Source organism: Typopeltis vanoorti, chromosome 9, assembly GCF_054136105.1.
Source record: "Typopeltis vanoorti isolate ZY-2024b chromosome 9, IOZ_Tvanoo_1.0, whole genome shotgun sequence".
NCBI classification, from domain to species: domain Eukaryota; kingdom Metazoa; phylum Arthropoda; class Arachnida; order Uropygi; family Thelyphonidae; genus Typopeltis; species Typopeltis vanoorti.
In genome coordinates, this window is record NC_143557.1 from 110,741,507 (window position 1) to 110,762,388 (window position 20,882).

At 34.3% G+C, this 20,882-nt stretch overlaps 1 protein-coding gene across 3 annotated transcripts in view; it reads left to right on the forward strand.

Moving 5' to 3' along the window:
• Positions 1-20,882, forward strand: part of LOC150103422 (E3 ubiquitin-protein ligase MARCHF6) — a 271,806-nt gene that overhangs the window by 130,594 nt on the left and 120,330 nt on the right. The window lies entirely within an intron of this gene.

A 20,882-nucleotide genomic window follows, 5' to 3' on the forward strand; every position in this document is an offset into this window, starting at 1 on the left:
AATTGCACTTTTTTTTTCCAAGATGATTTTTAATTTTAATTGGTCATGTGCCTCTTTTTAATGCAACTTCCATACCTGAAAAGTTGTAAACCCAGTATATGAAAGGACTAAGAACTTTTTTCCCTTCATCTTAGGTTCAGTAGCTTGTCGTGGCCAAGTAACTTTTTTTTAATAATAAACCTGCTTATTGGTTATGATGGAGCAATTAATTTTGTCTGCTCTGTAAATTGTAAGTGTTCTTAGGAGTATTAAGTTTTAGACATACATTTTTTGAGTTGAAGAAAGTGATTCTACTATATTTAGTATGGAATTCTTGCCATTTCATCTTATTCATTGGTTCTGTATTTGAAATAATAGATGGAATTGAAATGGTACATATTTTTCAACTACAAATATAATTTACATAAAATATACATATTTTACAATTTTAAAAAGTAACCCTACATTTTTGTTGTTTTTTGATGCACTCCATTTAGTTGTCATCTTTGAGAATGACCAGGACACTGAATCACTCACACAGCTTAGAAGGAAAACTGCAACAAAGATTTGGTTGAATAGCCAATATGTTAGCCACTTGGCCAACCAAGTTGGTATAGTATGATTTAGTTTATGATTCTATGGCAGAAAAATTAGTTAATTGGAAATGCTGGCCTAGTTGGCTGAGTGGATAGCACACCTGCTCTCCAATCAACAGGTTATGGGTTTGAATCCCACCATGGGCATGGATTGTAAAAGCAGGTTTGTAAAAGCCTGCTATGGACAAGCTTGTATAGCTCCTCGAGTTTATAAAGCTTGTCTTTTTTTTTTTAATTTAAAATAAATAAATAAATAAAATTGAATGTCAAAAATTCTCATTCATCTGAATATGTAAGTTTAAATAAAAATCCTTATCAACAAAAATAAAACAGCTGCATAGTTGGACTTAACAGAGTCAAGCCCTGTAATGTGCAAACTCAGTTATTGATTAATAGGTATTTGTATAAAATTCTTGACTATATTATTATATATTATAAAGCAAAAAGAAAGTCAGTAAAAATATAAAGAAAAGTTGAAATAGTGCACTCTCACTTTAGAGAACTCATAGGGAATACATGAATAGTTTTTTTTGTGGCAATACATTATGAGGACACTCATTATAATTATTATAATGTGTTCGAGAACTTACTTTAATTATATTAAAATAAAATTTTATCGATACAAAATTAATAACAGAAAAAATTCACATACAAAGAAGCTCAAATTAAACAATAAATGACAATTCCAAAAAGCGCCACCTAAGTAGCTGGTATAAGATAACTAAAAAGATCAATAACTTTCCTAAAAAATAAATAAATAATAATAAAATAAAATAAAAATAAATAAATAAAATAAATAATAAAAAATTAATACAATAAAAAGTTAGGAAAGATTAGCTGATTTGTAAAGTACTATCTCCCATAAAGGGGATAGATGTAAGCCGTCGGATCTGTTTAAGTTAGGAGAATGAAGTAGAGTTTCACATGTTTCTGTATAAAGGCGTTCCATGAGAAACTGACTTTTGTGAAGAACTCTTGTCTTTCTCCAATGAACTCTGTGTCTAGTGAAGATGGCATGTTCTGCAAGTCCAGACTTTTCAGGTTTAAACTATTCAATATAAGATTGGTGTTCTTCTAGCCGAATAGAGGCAGATCTTCCCGTTTCTCCGAAATAAGATAATCCACAAGCGCATGGAATCTGGTAGACACCTGAATGATTAAGATGTGGAAGCTTGTCATTAGGAGAAGTGAGAAAGGTGGAGATTTTTCTAAACAGTTGAAAGGCAACAAAAATATTCAGTGGTTTTAAAACTTTTGCTATACGTTCACTGATGCCTTGTACATAAGGGATAGTAATGCACGTTATTTCTTCTGTGTTTGAAGAGGAAGACATATTAAAACTACTCAAAGTTCTTTTAATGAAGCAATTCTTATAACCATTAGATAGAAAGGAAGAAGTTATATATTGTAGTTCTTTCCGTAAAAGATCGTCTGAAGAACAAAAGGAGTGGGCCTGATGAACCAGTGTTTTAATAGTTCCTGCCTTTTGACTGGGATGGTGATGAGATTCCACATGGATATAATGGCCTGTATGAGTCTTCTTTCTATAAACTGAGAAATGTAGGTTACCATCTGGTTGGCGAAGAATTAGAAGATCTAAAAAGGCTAACTGCTTATTTGATTCTACTTCTAGGGTAAACTTGATTCTAGGATGAAATGCGTTTAACTTAGTGAGAAATTGTTGAAGTTCATCCGAAAAGCCATTCCATACAGCAAAAATGTCATCGGCATATCTGAACCATTGAGTAGGTCTGGGAGAAATGTTGTCAAAGATAAGTTGTTCAAAATGTTCCATAAAGAAATTGGAGATAGCAGGAGAAAGAGGATTACCCATTGCTGTTCCTTCAATTTGTTGATACAACTTATTTTTAAAGGAAAAATAACTAGAATTTATTACAAAATCAAATACGTTTACAATGTCTGAAGGAAATTCCTGTTGTAGTAATTCAATACTTTCCAAAAGAGGCACATTTGTAAATAAAGAAACAACATCTAAACTGATCATGATATCAGAAATGTTCAAATGAAGATCTGAAATTTTATTTTTGAAATCCAAAGTATTTTTTATATAAGTATCAGTTCTTCTAGTTGAAGAGGAGAGTAAATTTGATAAAAATGTTGAGATTTTGTAAGTGGGGCAACCTATACAATCTACGACTGGTCTTAATGGAATGCCTGGTTTATGAACTTTTGGAAGACCATACAATCTAGGTGGGTGACCGAAGAAGGTTTTAAGTTTATTCTTTTGATCTTCATTCCATGTAGATACATTATCTATAAGAGAATTAAGTCTCTTCGATTGACTCCGGGTAGGATCCGATGTAAGAGGCCTATAAGTTGAATAGTCGCGAAGTAAAAGAGACATTTTTCTCTCATATTCCTTCCTATCTTGAATCACTATTCTTCAGTAATTTCAATGCTTTAAACTCAGAGTAAGAAAGATTAGGACGAGGAGGCTTGGCATGAAAAAGAATTTGTGCACATTCAAAATGTAATCTGTTGGCTGTTTTTTGGGATAAGGATCGAACACCCCTATCTATGTTATGAAAAAAATCCATAATTGGCACCTTATTCGGCGTAACAGCGAAATCGTGTCCTTTTGATAAAACAAAATGTTCGTAGTCTGTTAGTGGACGTCCGGAAACATTTATAACTACTTTATCTATATCAATAGTGTTATTACTGGATCTAGGTATGCTGACCAGTGATTCAAATTTACATTTTAGCAAATTTTGTAAAGGGGTCTATGGATTGTTTCTTGTTATAGTACTTACAAATCAGCTAATCTTTCCTAACTTTTTATTGTATTGATATTTTTATTTTATTTATTTATTTTGTTATTATTATTATTTTTTTTTTTAATTTTAATTTTTTTTTTTTATTTTTAGGAAAGTTATTGACCTTTTTAGTTATCTTACACCAGCTACTTAGGTGGCACTTTTTGGAATTGTCATTTATTGTTTAATTTGAGCTTAATGTACTACTGAAGATGCCTGTGACACACAGGTGAAAATTATACTATTAAATAATCTTTGTGCGTGAGTTTTTTCCGTTATTAATTTTTATCGATATGTCTACTCACGATATACCTCTTTTAAAACTTATAAAATTTTATGTTTTTGATCCATGTCAATGTTATCTTCAGGAATACACGCAGTGTGTGTTGGTCAATTGTTGACCATATCCTGACCTCTGGTAGAGAAATAACAATAAAATAAATTCATTGGAAACCTATATCATCAGTTACTAGTTTCCTTTTATTCTGTTATTTTAATTTTTTATTGTTTAAGATTTACTGGATCATTATCTAATTAAATTTCTATTCTTCTGGTATCCAAAATGTAGATTATTCCTGTTTGAAAAATTGTTGGAATTTTTCTTTTTCCAGATGTTATGTGTGTTGTAGATGAGACATCCAAATTCTTGGGACCTTTAAGCCATCATTTTTGTTTAGATTTGGTTGGTGGGTAAGCATTTCACAGGCTTCCTTGATTTATGTTCATGTTTTTGTCTGGTGTAGGGACTTGGATACCTTTCTAATCAATTCAGTGGCATGTTTGAATCGCATGATTAGAAATGCCTGCTTTTCTGTAATGAAAGAACTCGATGTGTCATTTGTGTTCTTCTTTTTGTTTAGGAATTGTACTTGTTATATACCTGTGTTGGCAAAAGAAGGAAGCAGATCTTTAGAATTTTGTAAAGGAGTCTATGGATTGTTTCTTGTTATAGCCAAAAAATAAAAATCATCAATGTTTTATTATTTCAAATTCATTTTATAGAGCCTTTTCATCAGAGCAGATTGTTAAGGCTTTATTTTTGAAGGTCCTTAGGATACCAAGTTTTTGAATAGAGTGGTGGATTTTAGTAGTGAATGGATGCATATCTGTTGTTTATGTGACTGGGGAAATTGTTTAAGTTTGGTGGTCGTGGGCTCAAAATGTAGTCTGTCATCAACATATCTTAGCCATACTTTAGGTTTTAAGGTTACTAAATCCAGAGCTTGTTGCCCAAAATGTTCCATATAAAAATTTGCTGAAGGAGCCCATCACCATGCCTTCTTTTTTGCAGGCAGAAGTAGTTTGGCCATTTTAGTAGTGAATGGATGCATATCTGTTGTTTATGTGACTGGGGAAATTGTTTAAGTTTGGTGGTCGTGAGCTCAAAATGTAGTCTGTCATCAACATATCTTAGCCATACTTTAGGTTTTAAGGTTACTAAATCCAGAGCTTGTTGCCCAAAATGTTCCATATAAAAATTTGCTGAAGGAGCCCATCACCATGCCTTCTTTTTTGCAGGCAGAAGTAGTTTGGCCATATGAAATAACCAGATCGAAGCACATGAGTAAAGAGGGCCATGATGTCAGAAGGAAATTTGTCTTGTAAGAAAAGTATGATGATTTGGTTTTTAAGTGAACAGCTTACTTGGAAAATATCAACTGATATCTGACAACACCACATACTAATCGGTGAACTAGAATCCAACAGAATGCATTAAAAAGAAAACAGAATTGCTTGAGTCATTAACCACACTAGTGCACTCCACCCGAATTTGTAGTCTTCCATAAATACATAAAAATAACATACCACTATAGCTGATAGTTGAAGGAATTGTCAGCTCTAATTATTAACTAGCTAAGAAACTAGCAGCAACACTCAAGAAGTTGGTAAGTTATTCTTCTCCTACATAAAAAAAAACACACAATGAAGATTTATTAGTCCTTTCTTTTAGTGTTGCACGGTGATCAGCATTCATATTAGAAATTATGGACTTTACAACAATTATAATTTCTAATATGAATGCTGATCACCGTGCAACACTAAAAGAAAGGATTATGATAATTCATGGAGATTCGACCCACAAGCGATGCAATCAATACGGTAAGCTGAAGATTCATGTTTCTGGTTTGATCAATCGACTGGCTTTTTTAAAACGGTGTAGGGACAGCAATATCATTCCGAATTGCATCAAACTAAAGAAAAAATTCACCTCAACAAAGCCGCAACGAATATACCACCGCATGGAGAAAGCGCTACTCAGAGAACAGATCCAGGCTACTACAAAGAACTTAGCCATTACTCAAAACCAGCTACAAAATGAAAAATCTGAACTTTCAAGCTACTTAAACACAGATATCTGGATGATCCTGGAAAAGATAATGTTCAACACGGCAAACCATATCCTTCAAACGAAGAAAGAAAACCTAATTTCTAAATTTCATAGACTAAAAGATCGACAAAACCAACGGCCATATTCAAATTTCTCCACGATGAATGATAACAACCAACCAGAAGCAAGAAACAACAGGAGCCACCAATCGCCTGCAGGTAACGTAGTGAACCTATCCAACCATGCTTTAAACAAAGATGAACTCTCAGTACTTAAAAAAGGTCTAAAGTTTGTGGTAGAACCTAGATCGATAAACAAACTGGAATTTATTTATAATATTGAAAAAGGCTTAAGATTCATCCCAAATAACATAGCAGACAAAATACGTTTAGAAACCACCAACATTTTAAATCATAAAAGCAATAACAAGCAACTTAACAAAAAACACAAATTAACATTAAAATCATTAAAATCGAATCCGAACATCGTAATAACTAGAGCCGATAAAGGAAGTAGCACCGTTATTTTAAGCCGAACCACTTAGAAAAAATGAATCTGCTAGTCTCGGACAATAATACATACCAACTCGTTAACTACAATCCAACCAATAGAATAAAAAAGAAAACAGAGAAACTACTTAAGTTAATTACCACATGGCCCGAAGATACGGTCAAAAAACTATTTCCACACTATGCTCATTCCCCAAGAATTTATGGGGTACCGAAAATACACAAAGAAAACACACCACTCCGGCTGATAGTCGAAGGGATAGATAGCCCGAATTATCACTTAGCCAAGAAATTAGCGACAACACTCAAAGAGTTATTAAGTAATTCCCACTCCTATATCAGAAACACACAACACTTCATAAACATTATCAAAGATCTTACATTAGAAAAAGATGATTTATTAGTCAGTTTTGATGTCTCTACCCTCTTTACGAATGTCCCAATCAATGACACAATCCTTCTTCTACAGAACAAATTCCCTCCAGATATCACGGCGCTCTTTGCACATGTATTACGTTCTGGTTACTTTGTATGGCAAAACGCTTTCTGCCTACAAAAAAAAGGCACAGCCATGGGCTTGCCATTATCCCCCCCTTATTGCTAACTTTTATATGGAACATGTTGAGCAACATGCTTTAGATTCCTATCCTTAAAAACCCAAAGTCTGGTTAAGATGCGTGTGGACAGACTTACGTGTTCGTCAAACATGTTGTTTATTTTTTAACGATATATATTAGAACACAGAAACTTTCTGTGTTCTAATATATACCGTTAAAAAATAAACAACTGGCTTAGATGCGTTGACGATGTTTTCGCGATCCAACACATACTGGCCAATATATACGCATAAACTCTTACCACCACCCAACACAAAAACTAGGTGTCATTAATACTCTAAAAAACAGGGCTCTGAAGATCTGCTCCAGTGAACGTGCACTGAAAGACGAATTTAAAGTGATCAGCAATATTTTTCAAAAAAATGGGTACAGCCAAAACACTATTAACAAAATTCTCTACAAGACCTCAATAAAAAAACAAAGACAAACCAGACTACAATAAAACTATAACCATTCCTTACATTAAAGGGACATCAGATAAAATAAACAGAATACTCCAAAAATACAACCTCAAAGCCACCTTTGAACCTCCTGCAAAATTAAAAAGCTTACTCAACTCATCCAAAGACCCACTCCCTCTGCTGGCCCACCCTGGAGTATACTGCAAAATACAACCTCAAAGCCATCTTTGAACCTCCTGCAAAATTAAAAAGCTTACGCAACTCATCCAAAGACCCACTCCCTCTGCTGGCCCACCCTGGAGTATACCGTATTTTTGCACCTGAAACAGGACGCACATAGGAATTGTGCATCCTGTTTCCTCTCAGACAAAAAGAACATAATTGACACATTAAATATAATAATTATGGTGAAGCTGGCCTTTCTGATCATGCCTTTGAACACCTTACATAGAATTGACTGGAAAAGCACTAGTTGTCTACATCACACCAGAACATGATATGAATGTAAATTTAAGGAAGCCTGTGAGATTATTATCAACCACCCCAATCTGAACAATAATGATGGTCTAAAAATCCCAAACATATGGAAGGCACATATTTGACCCACGGACCCTTCCTGTCTAAGAGTAACTATAAACAAGACTATAGTTAATCCAGGATCCTAAATCAAAAATAACAATTGTAATACTAAAAATAGGACATCATTGTTATTGAAAGAAAACTATAAGAAAGACTGTTTATTCATGTTATCATAAATAGAATTTAGCTTGATGTAGTTTCTAAATAATTAATTTTTTTTTTTTTTCCACTAGAGGTCATGCTAGTAGAATAACCTATGATCAAATCATTGTTTCTCTAGCTTGCTGTGTGTAATGTAACTCAGCCTGTCCTGTATATTTGTATATGCTCCAGATGATGATCTTAATATGAAGATCAAAATGTCGGGAAATTAAAAGAGTTATTTATAACAGGTTGTAAAGTCCATAATTTCTAATATGTATGGAAGATTTATTACTCAGCTTTTATGTAACAGCCCTTTTCATGAATGTCTCAATCACTAACACAGTTCTTTTCTTACAAGACAAATTTCCTCCCAGCTTCATCGGCCTCTTTGCTCACATACTTTGGTACACTTATTTCTTGTAGCAAAACCATTTCTACCTATGAAAAGAAGTCCATAATTTCTAATATGTATGGAAGATTATTAGTCAGCTTTTATGTAACAGCCCTTTTCATGAATGTCTCAATCACTAACACAATTCTTTTCTTACAAGACAAATTTCCTCCCAGCTTCATTGCCCTCTTTGCTCACATACTTCGGTACACCATGCCTTCCCTTTCTTTCCTGCTAACTTTTATATGAAACATTTTGAGCGACTATCTCTCGATTCAGCAACGTTATAACTCAAAGTTTAGCAAAAATATATTGATGGCATATTGCCATTTATTCCCATGACTTGCCAAACTTTAAGCAGCTTCCTCAGCCACCTAAATAAATGGCACAGATGCATTCAGTTCACCATTGAAATCAAAAACAACACACACTATCTTTACTAAATTCACTTGTTAACATGTATTTTGTAAGGCTGTCTATCCTTCAATATTTACCAACCCCACACATGGGCTGAAACTCACTAGCACTATAAACAGAGCCTTAACAATTTGATGTTGATGAACAGGCTCACAAAAATGAAGTAATAAGCAAACGTTTATTTAAAAAAAAAAAAAATGGCTGCAACAAGAAAACAATCCATAAAATCCCTCATACGTTACATCAAAGAAACAGGTCATGCAATCCCCAAATGAAAAAAGAACACATTAAGGAACTTTTCTTTTTTGTAATTAAGTTGACATATAAAGTTTCTTCATTATAGAAAAGCAAGGTTTCTGACCATGTGCTTCAAACATGGACTGATTGGAAAGGCACCCAATTCTTTCATCAGACCAAAACATAGTAAAAACATAAATATAAAGAAGCCTGTGAAATGCTTATCCACCAAAGAAATCTTAACGAAATAAAAACTTAAAAGTCCTAAGAATTTGGATGTCCCATCTACAACCCACATATTGGACTGGAAGAGTAAAAATTATTTGAATAATGATCCAGTGAATATCAGACAACAAATAGAAAATTTAAATAACAGAACTACAGGAAACTAGTAACTGCTGATGTACTTCTTACAATGTATTTATGAATTTATTTTTCTACAACAGAGGACAGGCTATGGTCAACAAGTGCTGTGATACTCAGCCCACTGTAGTGTATACTGATGTAGCTTATGATTCATTGCATGTATATGGATTCCTGAGGATGACCTTGATATGAAGAACGAAATGTTGAATTTTCTCCATAATTAACAAAACTTTTTTTTTATTTTTTTTTATTTTTTAAATAATTTTATATAAATGAGTCCTGGATTGATTTCTTGCTTTAGGTAGAGCACACAGTTTTTAATTATTATTTTTTTAGATAAAAAATCAACTTTTCCCTTATGTATTTTAAAGAAGAATACAGGATACCATGAGTGTTCAGTGCATCTCATCATTCCAATCAACAACTTTTTTTTTCTTCCAAATTAAATTTCCAAATTTTCAGCTCTTATGTTTTACTCTTTCCCCATGTTGGGGTAGGTAGTAGAATACCCCAACTACACTCCTGCATATCTTAAGAGGCAATAAATGGAGACCCAGTCCCTGGAGGTTGAGCGAAGGGCTAATCACCCCTCCCTGTAAAAATTATCTGATTACGGAAACTGCAAATCTGGATGCTCCTGGCAACAGACGTGACTTGCGAGACCCCAGAAGACGGTTATCTAGCCTGGTCTGATGCAGATAATATATATATATATATATATGTACAACAGTTGACTATTTCTAGCCTGTTGCTTGTAATTTTCATAACGGACATTATCCTTATACACATGGTATTCTTTCCAAATCATCCTTTTCTTACAAATCTCTTGCTTAATAATATTACACATCTGAAATTGTCGGAATGCAAGATTTAATGAAACAGATATTGGAAATGAAAAATGAAATGACACGAAGGGGAAAGCCTTTTGGAACCCTTGTTGTTGAATGAGTCACTTATGAAGCCACAAAAAATTTTAAAGATTGGATCATGGAATGTCAGAACACTATCAGGTAGGAAAAACTAGGCAAGTAACAGATGAAATTGACAATTACAAGTTAGAAATTTTAGGCATCGGTGAATTCAGATGGACTGGTTTTGGTAGACTTATAACTAAAGACAAGACAATATTGTACTCCGGATCAGAGGAGAAGCATGAAAAGAGTTGCGCTAATATTGAATCCAAAAGTAACCAAAAGCCTGATGGAATGGGAGCCAGTAAACAAGAGAATTATAAAAGCCAGGTTCTATTTCAAATTTATCAAAATTTCTGTTGTGCAGGTTTATGCACCTACTAATGATGCAGATGAAGAAATAAAAGAATGCTTTTATGAACAACTTCAAAAGGTAATAAATTCTATCCCAAAACACAATATGATAATACTCATTGGCGATCTTAATGCAAAAGTGGGTAAAAGGTCATGTGTAGAAGAAAAATCCTTAGGTTTTGAGGCTTGTGGAGACCAAAATGAAAATGGCATGATATTTGTATCCTTTTGTGAAATGAACAACTTTGTCATTGGAGGAAGTAAATTTAAGCATAAAGAAATACATAAATTGACTTGGATCACACCGGACAGCAGTACAAGAAACCAAATTGTTCATGTTGCTATCAATAGTAAATTCGTAAGATCCATGCTTGATGTGAGAGTCAAACGTGGCAGATGTTGGTTCTGACCACTTGTTAGTGACAAAGTGGTCAGTCTTGTACGTCTTTTCTTTCTTAACACACTTTGAAATTAAAACTTCAAAGTGTGTTAAGAAAGAAAAGACGTACAAGAACTACATTTGATATTGAAAAATTAAAAAAAAAACAAGAAAAAAGTTTGCTTGGGAGATAAAAAAAACAAAACAGATTCATTATATTAGAAATAGAGGAAAATCAAGATGTAACAGTAGAAAACAACAAAGTAGAAGAATATCGGAAAACTTCAGGAATACATATAATGAAGTTGCTGAAGATGTAATTGGTAAACAAAGAAAAAAGAAAAATAAAGAATGGTTAACTGCAGAAACTTGGAAGATCATTGAAGAGAGAAAAAAAAGATTAAATCATTTAATGAAATACAAATTCAGAATGATTATATAGCAATCTCTATAATGAACTAAATAAAAGCATAAAGAGAGCTGTAAGAGCTGACAAGAGAAAATATATTGATGAATTAGCAAAAGAAGCACAACATGTTGCAGAAAATGGACAAATTATACAACTTTATCAGATTATAAAACAAATCAATGGTAACAAAAAAGCAATCCCTTCCTCCATTAGAGACAAACAATTGACTCCAAAATCGAAGCAAGATGGAGAGACTATTTTGAAGAAACTTTGAATGTAAAGGTAGATACGGGATCTCAACAGGCACAAAATATTACAACTAGTGTAATATCCACTTTGAACATTTCAGAAGACAAAATTTCGTTGACAAAGTCAAAGATGCCCTGAAGGCACTAAAATCTAACAAAGTTAGATTTTAGTGCCCTAACAAAGGCCCACAGTTTCTGTCAAGGAACCAGAGAATGTTTCCTGACAAACAGAATTGAAGATTAAAATTCAATGTAAGAAATAATAATAATTTTAAAAAAATGGAACCAGTCTTATTACAGAATTACCAGGATAATATAATTGGTGTTAATGAGACAAAGAAGAGAAAATCAGATGAGAATCAGTGAAAGAAAGGATTAGTATTCAACACTAAACTCTTGAAAGCCAGGGAATTCAAGTGGAATGCTGTGGGCAAATTTTCCAAAATGGACATATAAACATATTTGTGCCTATGGTCCCATAAAATATTCTAACATGGAAGAAATAGAGGAATATTTCAATAAGTTATAAGGTGCAGCTGAAATTTAAAAATAAATAAATAAATAATCAGGCTTTTGTTGGATACACACACAACAGTGAGAAATAAATCTCAGAAATACCAAAATGTTTTGAGAGTGTTTGAAGAAAAGAGCAAAGTTAATTAAGTACTTGCTGGATTTCTCTTCAACTTGGACTGCTATTTCACTATGTTACCAATTTTCCATTTTCTAACACGTTTTCCTACATAAAGATGGCATAAATTCACTTTGCAAGAAGACACAGGAAATAAAATCTAGCAGCTTTCACAGGCAAACTGTAGTCTCAAATATACAAATATTATTGGAACAAACAATGAAAGAGTGAAAACAAGAGCAAAACCTTGGTAAAGGGCATTCACAACTATCTCTGGCAATTCATTCTATCATTCACCACCCTCCAAGCAAAAAGTTTAGTTTTCACACCCTTACTGACCATACTCTTACACTCTTTCAGGTATGATCCTTTGTTCTTTCACTACTTGCCAATCTTATAGAACCACTTTAGTAAAATTAAACTCTGCAACCCACACACACACCTTTGATCTGGAATGTTCAATTTCATATAGGGAGCATTCTACACACCATCTTGGTCACTTGCCTCTGGATCCTCTCCACCACCACTAGTGTTGCCAAATGAAAATTACTAAAAAAAAAAGCTAAAAAGGAGTTAAAAGTATCAGCTACTACTTTTAAAATTTTAGCTTCAATTTTTATTTTTAAGTTAGTTATTACTTTATTCAAGTTTGAAGTGATACTTGCATATAAGTGGCTAAATACATCCTCCATGGTCTTCTGTGCTTAATTCACCCACGTTTTCAATTAGATTTTCAGCTTTATTATATGTGGCCATCATTCCAATATTACTCAGTGTAGATGCTAGTAAATGGTAGTCTGTACACTTGTTGTCATGCCTGAGGCCATACTTGACTGACAAAACAGCTTGCAGCATTGGCAATTCCAATTTCTTTAAATGGATTCATTCCAGATGCATCTTTATATTCTCATACTTCGGTCCAGAATAGCTCAGTGTTTTCTATATTTGTCCATTTATTTAAGTGGATAGTATTGTACTGGTATTCAGCAGCAGCAATATAGTTTTCTGTTTTTAGGATTATTTCTAAGATTGGAGTAACAGGTTTTCTTTTATATGTCTTAGGGTATTGTCAACAGAAAAAGAAGACATCATTCTTAAAATATTCAAGTTTTCAGGCAACCTTTGCTTAAACTGTTTGAAGAGACCAAGTAGAAACTGTCTTGCTCTACTTCTAAGATTTTGCGTTATTTTCTTTTGTATCATCAACTCTGAAATTTTTCTTTCAAATCTGTAACCAAGATTTGGATTGGGATCCAAATAGTCATCAATCTCTGACTCTAGAGGGTCGACTGTGGATGATGGTAGCACTAACATATTAGCAATAGAGCAAATCAATCAAGAAAGGTCTTCAAATAATCTCATCTTATCCGCACTGTTAGATTCGAAAATTTTGTTAACTTGCTGAACTTGAACTAGAACAGGATGCAAAAATAAAAGGTACAACAGGTTCCTTTCATCTTTGTACATCTCCCACAAAATTTGAGCCTTGTAACATTTCTCAGTCACACTCACAACTTCAAAGTGAGTTTTTAATTCCAACCACTGGCTGAGAATTCTGTTAATTGTAGGTTCAATGGAGAGCCACTTCATTGCACAGTTGCTTACAATTTTCAGAGGAGCATCATTTTCGTTGATAGTTTGATACCTCTCTTTGTATGCTGCTTGTCTTGAAGAAGAATAATGTGAAAACCACTTATACGTTTCAGCAACTAAAAATTCTGATTTTCTTGGGAGAGATTCTGCACAAGTGTGAGACATTGCCAGTTGTAATGAATGGCATACACATCTAATTAAAATTAAGGAGGGAATATGCCTTCAGTTGTTCATAAATGCCATTATTGACACCAACCATAACACTGCCATTGTCTGTACTAATTGCAATGAGATTTTTAATGTCCAGTTTCTTGGTCAAGAGCTCTTTTTTCAGTGCAGCCACAATACCACTAGCGTCACACTTTTCTAGAACCACCATGCTCAGAAATGTATGCATAATTTTGTTGAATTTCTTGCTATAATAAATGATGGCTATTCCTAAAATCTTATTCACTGTGATATCATTCGATTTGTCTATTAGAGCTGAAATTTTCATCTCCAATGTCTGCAATTAGATCTTCTTCAAAATGCTCACTTAGAATATTCTTTACAATTGCAGAGCACTTAGTTTGGTGCATTTTTACCTTTGGCATAATTTGATTGTCTGGGATGATCTTTTTGAAAAGATGATCGCAACTGTTGAATGATGAGTGACAACAAAGAAATAATGCTAACCTACCTTCAAAATTTGCGGCTAATCAGACTTTTTCACAAGCATATTTGTAATAGGAACAGCCTTATATGGAACTGCAGCAAGATGTTTCTTAGTTTCGCTATGCTTTACAAGCTGACAATATTTAGCAGCTATATCACATCTGCAAAACTTAGAGTGGCCTTTTGTAGCGTCACCAGGAACTTCACACAACCATTTACTAAACATTCTCATTTGCATCCACTCCCTCCTAAATTTTTGCTTGTAAGCTTTATTTTTCTCTTTGCTCATTTTTGAAGAAGGGTATACAACTCTTTACTGCAACGAATTACGATCAGTCTTTGAAAACTTCCCACTCACTATCGTACTACCAACTAGAACACTGTGCAAAGACTAACTTGTAGCAATGCTATCAACTTTAAGACGACAAAATGGCAGACTGTTGGGCTACGCGACTGACCGACGTCATCGTGCATTTGAAACATGTACGATGCTCCCACCAAACGTACAATACAATTCCTTATCAAATGCGATAAATCTGGAAAACTTTAAAACAGTTTCTTTAACAGTAAGTTAAAGAAATTGTTTTTCTTTTTTGCTTTTTATAATAGTCACACAGCAATACAAGACTGTGTGACTTCAACTATGGGACAAAGACTGGAAGGAGGAAAGGGTGAATAACAAGATCAGGAATAATTAGCAAACGTCATGTCATGCAATGGAAGGGACCAGGGGTTTGAGAGTGCTGGATTTGATAACAGTATCAGAAAATGTATCTATTAACCACAGTAGCCATTCTGAAACTTGACCAAGCAGTCTTGTGCTGGGAGGTCACTAAACATATGAAACTGTCAATCAAGAAAGGGTTCATGTGGAACTACAAATCTGCAATTATGACAAACAGAGGTAACTAGGAGCAGTGCCATAGAATAAGAAGACACATATACACAAAAAGTCAGTAGTGCATGGGAAGTGGTCAGGCACTGCTTGAGAGAAGCCACACCAGACTGCAAACTCAGAGTCAGTAGGATTAACCAAATGGATGTTAAATAGATGGGTGGCAATATAAAGCAGGAGCAGCAAAAAAAAGCACTGTGGAAGGGATATAAACAAAAATGTCTACAGAAAATCATGAGCAGTACAAATTGCAGGCAGGAAGGATAACTGGTATGGTGAGGAAGGCTAAATCAGATTATGAGAGAAAATTAGCTGAGCAGGCCAAAGTAAATTAGCAAAATAAAGAATTATTATGCAAGGATTGCTTTACTCAGTGCAGATGGTGATGGAAGCAGAAAAAATAGTTGAGTTACTAAGTGATCACTTTCAAAGAGTATATCATCCAAGTAGAGACTATGTCGTTGATATTACAGACTGTTGTGAGAAAGAGATATACAAACATATTGATAAATATCAATGTTAATACAGAAGTAGAATTGGATAGCATGTCAGCCCATATGCTATGAGGACATGCCTCTCACAAAGTTGTTTAATTTCAGTTGTTACGTCTCAGCTCTTCCAAGATTCCAAAGGAAGTAAGATCGTTCCATTACATAAAGGTGGTTCCAAGACAGAAGTAGCAAATTACAGGCCAATCTGTATCCCAGGAGTGCTAGTTAAAGTACTAGAAAAGTTGGTTAAATGTAAAATTCAAGAATTGGTGGAGAGGAACATTATATTCTATGGTGGGCAGCACTGCTCTGTAAAAGGTGGGTCCTGCCTCAGTAATTTACTCACATTTTATAATAAAGTGAGAGTGGAACTGGATAAAGGAAATGGACACATCACGATATCGCTGGACTTTGTAAAGGCATGTGACATAATATTACATGGAAAACTATTAATTAAGTTGAAACAAATGGGAATGGATATGAAGCTGGTAACATAGATGGAGGTGATTGACAGACACCAGAGAGAAGTATATAGTAGATGGAATCTATGTGAAAGAGTGTGACTACTGGAGTGCTTAAATGTCTGTACTAGGACCACTATTGTTTGATTTATATATTAATGATATGACATGATTAGATGGGTAGTATTCAGTTGTTCATTGATGGTGCAAAATTGGATAATGATTGCCAATTTAATGTACCAAAGTGCAAGGCTATCCACTTTTGGGATGAAAAAAATTACATGCTATGTATTTTTGAGAGTACTGGATTGCAGGAAATTAATGAAACTAGGTATTTGGGTGTGATGGTAAACAGTGTTTAAGTTCAGAGAGCATGCAAAAGTTGGCAAAATAGCTCAAAGGATTACTTGGATGTTGAAGAACATACTGACAAGTAAAGATGGAGAGTGGGGGTATTATCTCTACAGGGCTATGATTCAGCTGTATTTTGACTACTATGCAGAGATTTCATCGCCTGGGTTTCTTGGAGATCAGGTGGTGGTCAGTGTTGCCAATTTAGCTCTTTTTTTTCTTCCCTAGCTCTAAAAATTTTAATCTAGCACCTAAGTTTGACTGCTTCTTCTGTAATACCTCTTGTTCCCTGATTTTGCACATATTTGTACTGCCAGCCTCTCACTGAACAACACTGGTGTGGGTTTTTCCCTAAAAACAGAAAACTGTAATCTCCCCATCTGGTTAATAATGTGTGAGGAGGAGATCTAGAAAGACAATATAATCATTGTTTTCTGTTTAGTATAAAGCTGTATATGATGAATAGCATTGACCTTTGTAAGAATGTCTTGAACTTTGGATACAGAACCTTGCCAAATCAGAAAAATATCATCCACATATTTGTTAAGCTCTTGTAACTAGATGGGATTTCAGCATTGGTGCTGATGAAATGTATAAAAGTTAGCAATCTCTCTGTCCTGGTTGTTCAACTTTAGGTTCTAGCATATGAAAGATTGCCAATGAGTGGAAAGAGGCCAAAATATTTCTATTATTATTAACACCATACCTCCATGAAGTCATAAGACATTATGGAGGTATGCTGCAACTGTTTTATGTGACAGTGTGTACCAGGAGGTACACACTGTCAAATAAAAAAAGCTCATCAAACAAGCTTGAAACTTGTTCAGTGTGTCTGAACAAGTTTAAAGGTTTATGATAGACAACAGCAAATCTACCTGATAGAAATAAGACAAGCCATAAAAACAGCAGGGCTGGATTCACAGTTGTTGTGGTCCAATTATTACTTTGACATGCTTCTCCCCCTTTCTACTGAGCAAATTTAGATTATCTATACCAAGAGAGGCCTCTTGTAGTGTGATACCCAAGCTATAGCTTTTCTAGCTTATGTGTAGCCCTGTTTAACAGTGTATTCCAATTCCTTTAACATAAAGAGGAGTACGATATTTTTTCCCAAGATCTGGAGGCAGGAGCCTACTGTTGAATACTTTTGTGGTAAAGGAATTGCTGCAACCATTTTTGTTTTTCTTTAAAAAGAAAAAAGCATTAGTACTCATAAATCATTCTCATACTAGAGCATTAGTATGAGCATGATTTAATAAGCCCTCCTAAAATTCTACCCAAGCATCATTGTCATGGGAAGGGAACAACAAAGAAGTACGGAAATGCCTGCAAAGCTGAGGTATGATGGGAATTTCTTGCCCCAAGCTGCTAAGGTTAGTCATGAAGGCCTTGTTGGAATCCTGACCAACTTGGGCAATGATGAAATCCTGATAAAGGGAAACAACTCTTATTAGTACTGGCTTGAAGCAGGAGACAAATGATGTCAGAAAAACTCATTTCCAGAAATTTACAGGCTTCATTAGAATGATTATAATGGCTGTAATGCTGCAAAATGGAAGAGATTAGTGGTTCACCATATTATCTCTCTACTACACGTTATGAAGATGATGTCTGAAAGCCATCCAGATGGTCATCATTGGATCAAGTTCACCTGAAAACCACACACTGGCTCTTACGAATAGCTACTTGGAATGTAGAACATCGTACGAAATTGGTAAATTTGACAATTTAAAGGAAGAGATGTTAAATCTGAAGATAGACATGGTAATTTGTGAGACAACATTGACAGTAAATGGAAAAATTGAAAGGAAAACAGTTTACCTGTTTTGAGAAACTCGGGGAGCAAAAACCCTGCAATCTCCATATGAGACCAGCTAACTTGTCTTCAGTTTGAAAATTCCTGATAATGGTCAGATCCCATCCTAGGTGGGATTTGAATCTAGATTTTTCCTACCTATGAGCTTCATTGAATACTGATTGTGCTATGCAGGTTCCCACTCATTTCAGTAACACATTGATGACTATGAGATAGTTGGCAAACTATATTATGATGCCAGCTAGGAGTTATCTCGTAACGTACTGGCAACATATCAGCACCAGTGGCAAGGAATCTAACATGGAATTAGATGATGTGCACTGATAGTTTCACTATCATTGGAGCAATACACTTGATCCTCGAACAACGTCGGGATCAGGGGCACTGACACCCCCCCCCTGCTGCTGCTGCATAGTTCAAAAATCCGCATATAGCTTTTGACTTCTCAAAAACATAACTACTAATGCTGTTGACCAGAAGCCTTACCGATAACATAAACAGTCGATTAATACATACTATGATCGTTTGTCAGAGCCTGCATCAATATTGTCTTATATGATACAAAACACTGTAAATTTTATACATATCACTAACACTTGACATCAAAAATGAAAAGATAATGTGAAAAACAAATTATTCATATTTATTTACAGATATAACGATTCATGCATTGATAACGAAGCAGCAGCAATATGATTGCTTTTTGGTAGCCAAGTGCAATCGATATGATTGCTTCGCGGTAACCTAGCCTGTACATTACTGAATGAATTGTTATAAAATTTTTATTTTATGCTAATTAATTAATTTAACTTATATGCAGTTATGATTTAACACTGCATATTTACATTGGGAAGGGAAAGATCTGAAGATAAATGGAAGATATTTAAGCCATTTAGGCTTTGCAGATGACATAGTTATCTTTACTTCAACTGCGCATGAATTACAGACTCATATCCATGAGTCCAAATTGCTAGCAAAGCAGTAGGCCTAAAGATAAACCTAAAGAAGACCCAAATTATGTTCAATAGCTTTGTCCAACCAGAAATAATAAAAATCAATAGTGAGGAAATTAAACAAGTAGCTCATTACATATACTTAGGACAACAGATATCAATGGAACAAAATATCATGGATGAAATTAAAAGGCACACAATGCTTGGGTGGAGAGTATTTGGAAAACTACATTCAATATTCAAAAGCCAACTACCGTTATGCCTGAAGAGAAAAGTTAGCCAGTGTATTCTTCTTATACTGACATATGGCTGTGAAACATGGATACTGAATGCAAAGGAAATTCAAAAATTAAGAACAACACAATTTAGTATATAAAGAATTATGCTTGGTATCGCAAGATTTGATCACAAAAGGAATACATGGATAAGAAATCAAACCAAAATCTCTGGCATCATAGGAAGAGTGAAACATCTGAAGTGGCAATGGGCTGGGCATATTGCTCGCAGACAACATCAACGATGGACAAAAGAAGTACTGGATTGGATTCCACGAGAGGAAAAATGACCACGACACTGACCTAAATCACGGTGGCTTGATGATATCATCAGATTTGCAGGAGTGACATGGAAAAGGAGAGCCATGGACAGAGAGTTTTGGAGTAATCTTGGAAAGGCCTTCATCCAGCAGTGGATTGACAATGGCTGATGATGATTTACGCTTTGTTTATGTTTACATTTCTCTCAACTGCAAATGGCCATCTACGGTCTGTAAGTGTTTGTGTGTATAAGTTTTGTTAAATTTTAACTTTTTATAATAGATTTGTGTATACTTTATGGTAGTAAATGATAAAATAGATTTGCATCTACATATATTTTATGCATTAATGACATACCTAACTTTTTCTTAATTTTCTTGATATTTTTAAGCTACGCAGTTCGTCTGCAATTTTTTTCAAATTGTCACAAATCTCCAAAAAATTTTCCAATCTATTTATTCATAAAAAAAAAATGCATGCAAGTGGACCCATGCAGTTCAAACCAACATTCTTCAAGGGTCAACCTGTATTTAGATTACAGTATAGTCATCTTTGAAAATGTTTTGCAAAACCATGAATTGCATGAATTCACCCAAAATGCATGAATTGCTCTGTAATTATACTGAATGTCTGAAATTCATTATGGTTGTTGTAAACATGATACCAGATGCCACATGTCAGTAACAGGTTCATTTTCAAATTTTCTCACCATTAGCTTTTATCAGCTTTATTAGCATAAAGCTGATATACTTCTATTAGCTTTGTAATAAAAGTGTATTGCACTCTAAAACCCCTTTCTCAACTTCGAAAATTTCACATATGCATGTGGTGTTGTTCACATGGCTCGAAATGTTGAAT